This window comes from Chrysemys picta, chromosome 2 (genome assembly GCF_011386835.1).
Source record: "Chrysemys picta bellii isolate R12L10 chromosome 2, ASM1138683v2, whole genome shotgun sequence".
Classification (NCBI taxonomy): Eukaryota; Metazoa; Chordata; order Testudines; family Emydidae; genus Chrysemys; species Chrysemys picta.
The window spans coordinates 150,480,206-150,487,827 of NC_088792.1; positions in this window are offsets into that span (position 1 = coordinate 150,480,206).

The following is a 7,622-nucleotide window of genomic DNA, read 5'->3' on the forward strand; positions in this document are numbered from 1 at the left end:
TGCATTAGCCCACACTGCCTCTCATCCCTATGGTCTGTGCGTGCCCCTTTGCTGCTGAAGTCATTGCTGGTCTGGTTCTGAATGTGGCCATATTGTGTTTTATGGTGGTGGGACACAGGGTATGTCTAACAACAGTTGGGAGCGTGCTTTCCGGCACAGGGAGACAGAGCCATGCTAGCAGCATTGCCATGCTGGCATGGGCTAGTTCTCTAAGTCCGTACCCACGCGGTCATGCGGTTTGTACCGGGGTGGCTAGCCCACACCACTGCCCAGACGGCTGCAGCCACACTATTTTCACAGTGCTAGGTTGAGCAGAGCGAGCGCGTATCTGTCTTCCGTGCGCCCAGCCGCTGAGAAGACGTTCTTGCTGACAAGGTAACAGACAATGAGTGGGCCTGTAAGGCCGTCACTGTGCCTCCCGTCCTGCTCCGGATGCCTCTCGCACCTTCTATCACCCAGCTGTTGAATAGTCCCTGATCCTCATCCACCGAGCACCCTTGACTGCCTGCTCCTGCCTGCCACAGGCTCCTGACTTCGTCCATCATGAGCCCTCTGGCTCGCCTGCTGCCAGCCCTCCCTTTTCTTTGGCCGTCACACTGTCCCTGGCTTGAACTCTTCTCCTGGGTCCTCGAGTCTTGTTTAGCATGGGCCTGATTTTCCTTTAATTTAAATTGCAAATTAGGATTAACTCAAGTAAAATCGATGGAGCTTCACTCAGTGCATGGCCTCTGCATGTTGTGGTCATGACATGCCGTCAGGGCTTGCACTATGGTTGTCATGTAATAACTAGATCTGGGCAGGAGAGCGAGACCCATCCCAGAATAGCCAGGTTCAGGGCAGGGACTTGAACCTGGGACTCCCACTGGGTTCCTGCCCTAACCACTGGGCTATGGACACAGTTTCTCTCTGCCCCAGTGACTATGTCATTATTTATACAAAGAGGACCAGTTCCAAAAGGGAGAGATTCACAGCCCAAATAGTTTGGGAGCAAGGGGCTCACCTCAGGGCCTACCCCCTTCCCACCTGAATGCCATGACCAGTGTCAGGGCCGACTCCAGCTTTTTTGCCACCCCAAGGGGCAAAGCAAAAAAAAAAAAAAGAGATAAAGCCACGATCGGCGGCAGCTCTATCGCGCCGCTTCATTCTTCGGTGGCAATTCGGTGGCGAGTCCTTCGCTCCGAGAGGGACTGAGGGACCCGCTGCTGAATTGCCGCCGAAGACCCGGACGTGCCGCCCCTTCCCATTGGCCGCCCCAAGCACTTGCTTCCTTCGCTGGTGCCTAGAGCCGTCCGTGACCAGTGTGCTATTCCTGGGGGATGGGGATGAAAAACCATTAGGTCCACAAATTCCCGACCGCCCATCGAGTTGGCCTTACCGGAGGTCAAATTCGCCCACAGCCCGTCACATGCACATACATTATCATCAGGATAAGGCGAAAGTTTTTTTACATTGGTACAGTTTGAAATTTTCCAGTTTTTGCTACTCGTGGAGGGGCCTGGGTTTTTTTTATTTTTCCTTTCCCTGAGGTCAAAAGGGGGAAAGTGTGGGAAAATCCAAAAATGTGCCCTCTTGGTCCTGCTCGGTTGAAGCGGAAACAGACCATTTCATTTCCAAAGGTGCTACCACGCCATCGGGAGGTGTTCCCTTGCGTTTGAAACCCTTTCCAGTTTGCTCTAACGAGGACGTGAACTCCATCCCCTGGCACGCAACATCACCCTGGGAGAATTCAGTGCTTGGAAAGACGCCAGCCTGTTGGATGACTGGGATTAGTGGGCGGAGCCCAGGAAAGCAACTGAAGGCCCCGCCCACTCAGGTCAGGGAGTGGCCACTCCACCTGGCTATCCACTTAGCAAAAACTGACCCAGCCGGGACAGGGGCGAAGGTCACAGAGTCAACCCAAAGGATACTCCGCAACTGACAGCTCTGCAGACTGACACCCATCCCATTGCCTGCTCTAGGGAGCCGGTCCCGGCTGCAGGCTTTCCTAGGAGGAGTTAACTCCTGGAGCCTGGCAGGCAGAGCGCTCCTTCAGCAGGGAAGCACCCTGGGAATTGCTGCTCCCAGCCTCCAGCAGCTTCCCACACGCTGTGCAGGGTTTGCTCCGTTTTCCAGAGCAGGCGGGGCGCCTCCCCGATGCGGAGCCGGGTTCCCACAGACCTTAGCCGAGCCTCCGATCACCGGCGCGGCCCTGCCTCTCTCCTCTCGCCGTTGGCGCCGGGATGCAACTGTTATTTGCAGACATTATTAAGGGCTTCCCGACAACCAGGCCTCCGATGACTGGGAGATGGAGATTTAAGTGTCTGCGGTTCCCTCTCCATTTGCACCTCCCTCTCCCCTTCTCCATCCCCCTCTCTTCATCGGTGTCTCTTGACTCCCACTTTCCCCCTCTCCCCACATGTCTTTGTCTCTCCTTCTCCCCGTGGGACCATGCACTCGGCTCCTAGAGACCCACAGCCTCCCATCCCAGGCCAGGGATCCAGCCCCTGGGATCTGATGCTTGGGGCCGGGCCCTCTGGGTCAGGGTGATATTAATCAGCTGGAGGGGGTTTCAGAGAAAAGAAACAAGTGACCCAGGTGACCCGAGGGGGCGAGGGACGTGGCTGCCATCAGTCCTGGCCTCTTACCCCCGCGGTGATCTCTCTGCAGACAGTCTCTCTGCATCTCTACTTTCTCCCAGGATCCTCTTCCCTTGCGGAAGGCCTGGGGTGACCCCAGGCACTGGGGACCCAGAGCTGGATAAGAGGAAGTTGTGGTTTATGCCTGTGGCTGTTTCCAGGGTGGCCGTGTCGCACTGGGGAGTGTCCGGCACCATGGTTCTCTGGCAGGGGAAGGAGGGGGAGGCTGAAACCCATGGGGCCTGGGGAAACTTCAGTTCCTTCTTCAGGATTCCAGGCCAATGTTCCTTCCCGCTGAGCGAGCCCAGCCCTAGGGATCTCCACCTGGGGCTTGCCAGATGCTAATCTCAATGCACATATTGCAGTGTGCTTAACCCACTGAGCACCACAGCTGCAGCAGTACCCAGCCGGGGGTGTGGTGGTTTGAATCCTGACATGCTGCCCCCATTGCATCTCATGCAAATCCCCAGGGAACTCTGAGACCATTGCTATCAAATCCAGGGTCACTTAGTACCTCTAACAGCTACAGCGATGGGAAGTGGTGAAAGCAGGAACATAGGTTTGCCAGAACGGCTTGATCCGCAGATCCAGCTAGTCCTGTCTCTGACAGTGCCCAGCACCAGCTGCTTCAGTGGAAGCTGCAAGAGCCCCTACACTGATGGGTCAACCTGCCCCCCGGGGAAGATTCTTCCTGACCCCTATTAGTTAGATGTTAGCTCATGCCCTGAAGCATGAGATTTTATATCTCCTATTGTTGTGCTTGTGAATTGTGGCTTGGTAGGCCACAATCTATGGCTCCGGGTAGATAGTAACTTGGAATCGGATGGTTCCCTGTCTGTGTCTGGATCATTGATCCATGGTGAAGGGGACCTTCCCCTGCTTTGTTCTTTCCCTTTGTGGCTTGCCTGGTGCTCAGCTGGGAGGCAAGGGACCAGAGCTCCTTAAGTGAGGCCCTGAGAGCCAACAGTGAGGTTCTGATCTAAAGCCAATGAGAATCTTCCATTGACTACAGACCCCTGTGACATTTATTGATCTTGTCCACACAGCACTGGCTAGACTCCCAAAGTCCCATCCTAGCAGGCATAACACCTGGGACTGGCGCCTCTCCTCTGGTTGATCCAAAGTCCTGCTCAGGGATCTGGATGGGGGCTTTAGCAGGGGAGACATGTGCAGGCAGGACCTGCTAGAAACACAAAGGGAAGGAGACTGAGGGGAAACTGTTCCATCAGGACTCAACTTCCTTGTGGGGAAAACAAAATGGCGGAGTTGGAGGTGGGACTGGGCTGCTGGATCTGAACTCTTTTCTCCAGCCTGGCCCACCTCCTGGTAGAATTTGTCTAGGAGGCCAACGCCAGCAGTCAGCCTGCTGCTAAGACACTCTGGGCAGCATGAGGGACATGTCAGAGTCACGCGCCTTCTCGAGGGATTCCGCCTCCCACCACCAGCTGGGAGGTCAGAGCTCAGAGAGCAAAAGGATTTCAGAGACCCTGAGAAAAATCTCCTGGTGCTAACATCTGGCAGGGAGCAGATGGTCTGGATGCATGTGAGAGATGCGGCTTCATGACTGGGGTGGGGATCCTACATGGCTTGGCGAGCAACAGCAGAGCTAGCCCATGTATATCTAACTTCGCAGCTATTGGCTCCAAGCTGGTGTATAGACATATCCTCAAGGTATGTCTACACTTTTTCTTTTTCTTTCTTTCTTTCTTGTAGCGCTGGTCAAAAAAATTTCAGCAGAAGAGTTTTGCATCAGAAAAATGCAGTTTCATCGCATGTGTGAATTTCAACGAAAGTTTTGATGGCAAAGCGTGGATGCGAATCCTTTTGACTGTCTCGCTTCGTTTAGATAATGTCAAAATAGTTCCTTTCGACATTATCATTTGGATTAATGTTATTGTCTTTTCTACCATATTAAAATATGAATTTTACTATCATAGCATATATAGCACATATTTATTATGATCTTACATTTCATAGACTCATAGACTTTAAGGTCAGAAGGGACCATTATGATCATCTGGTCTGACCCCCTGCATGCTGCAGGCCACAAAACCGTCCCTACCCTTTCCCTTGACTCTGCTGTTGAAGTCCCCAAATCCTGTGGCTTAGAGACTTCAAGTAGCAGAGAATCCTCCAGCTAGTGACCCCTGCCCCATGCTGCGGAGGAAGGCGAAAAACCTCCAGGGCCTCTGCCAATCTACCCTGGAGGAAAATTCCTTCCCGACCCCAAATATGGCGATCAGTAAAACCCCGAGCATGTAGGCAAGAGTCTCCAGCCTGACCCTCGTTAGCCATTATACTATTTACCTGCCATGGCACGCTGTTCCTTTGACTAAAATCATGTTTTTCCATTAAACCATTCCCTCCATAAACTTATCTAGCTTAATCTTAAAACCAGACAGGTCCTTCGCCCCCACCGTTTCCCTCGGAAGGCTGTTCCAATATTTCACCTCTCTGACGGTCAGAAACCTTCGTCTAATTTCAAGCCTAAACTTCCCCACGGCCAGTTTATATCCATTCGTTCTCGTGTCCACATTAGTACTGAGCTGGAATAATTCCTCTCCCTCCCTGGTATTTATCCCTCTGATATATTTAAAGAGAGCAATCATATCCCCCCTCAGCCTTCGTTTGGTCAGGCTAAACAACCCGAGCTCCTCTATATAATGTTTTATACAAAATTGTAACATTTCAATAGTATGAAAACAAAATGATTCAGTGGTTCCAAATCCTATTTTTTCCTGAATTTCTGTGCCATGAGAAATTTTGAGTTTTTGTTCCAAATCGGAACTGAAACAAATTTCAAAATGTCCAAATTCCCCGTGGGACGCAAATCCTGTTTTTGCTCTGCTCTACTTCCATGTTATTGATCATTTTAAAGGCTTGCCATCTTTGAATGTATGTGATAGGCTGTAATGGCTCCAGGGCTGTCAATTCCCATCAGAGACCTGGGGCCTGCTTTGCAGAGGGCCTGAGTGCTAACCCCCTGTAGTGAGGCAGTTACCTCGCTCCTAGGGGAAAAGGTAGGCTGATTGGGGAGGCGGCCACAGTTGTGGCCGGCCCTGATCTAAGGGCTAAGGGAGGAGCTGGTCAGTCTCACGCCAAGGCTGGAATGAGAAGGACCTGGCTGCCTGGGAGCACAGGGTACCTGAAGCAGAGCAGGGCTGGGGAAGGGCAAAAGGAGCTGGGGAGCTCCAGCCTGGCAACTCCCCGGGCTGAGGCCTTGCTAAAGGCCGAAGGTGGTACTGGGGCTGCAGAGGGGCAGTCCGGGGATAGGCAGAGGCAGCTGGTCCAATCCCCTTCCCAATGATGAGTGGCCATTACAGACTACAGTTTGACCTAGGGAGCGGGAGCTGGATGACGACTGGCAGTAGCCACTGAGGCAAGGTGGGTATAGGGGGTTGGGGTTCCCCTAGGAGGGGAGACCCAGTGTGTGCGGGTACTGCGGGGAGCAGAACCCCAAGGGAAAGGGCACCGGGGTCTGGGAGGGACATGGGGGCCTAATAGAGTTACCATACTTAACAAATAAAAAAAGAGGACCCTCCATGGGGTCATGGCCCCGCCCATTTCCCACCCCCAGCCCGCCCCTTCCCCGCCCTAACTCCGCCCCCTCCTCCCTCCCACTCCCAGCCACGCGGAAAGGGCTGCCCGAGCACTACCGGCTTCACGGTTTCCCGGGCAGCCCCCAGACCCTGCGCCCCCGGCCGGCGCTTCCCCAGCGCAGCTGGAGCCCGGGAGGGGAAGCGCCCAGCCGGGGGCACAGGGTCTGGAGGTGGCCCAGCAAACCGTGAAGCCGGTAGCGCTTGGGCTTCGGGCAGCCCCCTTGCCTCCGGATCCTGCGCCCCTGGCCGGGCACTTCCTCTCCCGGGCTCCGGCGGCGCAGGGTCTGGAGGCACGGGGGCTGCCCAAAGCCCGTAGCGCTCGGCTCTTAAACAGAGCTGAAGAGTCGGGGAGGAGCAGAGCCGCCGTGGCCGGAGGCTCTGCTCCTCCCCTGACTCTTCGGCTCTGTTTAAGAGCCGAGCTGCCCCAGCGCTACCGGCTTCGGGCAGCCCCCTTGCCTCCGGACCCTGTGCCGCCGGAGCCCGGGAGGGGAAGTGCCCGGCCGGCGGCTGGGGTCCAGAGGCAAGGGGGCTGCCTGAAGCCCATAGCGCTCGGGCAGCTCAGCTCTTAAACAGAGCCAAAGAGTCAGGGGAGGAGCAGAGCCGCCGCGGGAGGGGAAGTGCCTGGCCGGCATTTTCCCGGACATGTTCGGCTTTTTGGCAATTCCCCACGGACGGGGGTTTGAGTGCCGAAAAGCCGGACATGTCCGGGAAAAACCGGATGTATGGTAACCCTAGGCCTAAGGCAGGTGAGACAGCGACCACCAGGGGGCTCTGCGAGGCTGAGGAGCTAATTCCTGGACGACCAGCAGGAGGTGCCGCGGTGGTGAGTCAGAGATCTGCTACACGCCCCCTTTAGTGGAGTTGTTGGTGCGCAGCACTCCTGAAAATAAGTCCTATGGTCGATCAGGGACCAATGATACTCTGGGGGAGTTGTGAGGGTGCAGCACCTCTAAGAAACCAGGTGCTTGACTTTAGGTGAATTAGGTGCCTGACTTTAGCCCTTCACTTTTGGCAGGATTTGGCCCCCTTGGGGCAAAACTGGGTGACTGGGCAACAAAATGGCAGATAAAATTCAGTATTGATAAATGCAAAGAGATCTTGGAGTCATTGTGGATAGTTCTCTGAAAACATCCACTCAATCTGCAGCGGCAGTCAAAAAAGCAAACAGAATGCTGGGAATCATTAAGAAAGGGATAGATACCAGGACAGAAAATATCATATTGCCTCTATATAAATCCATGTGTAGCGAGGAGGTGTGGTTCCCCGCCGCCCCAGGGAGGAACGAGCCCCTCCATCCGCCAAAGTGGGCAGAGCCAGTGGAGCCTGTGCCCGCCCCCCAGAGGTCAGGGCTCAGGACAGGAAGTACAAAAGCCCAACCCCAGAGCTCACTAGAGACCCAGCTGCTGGA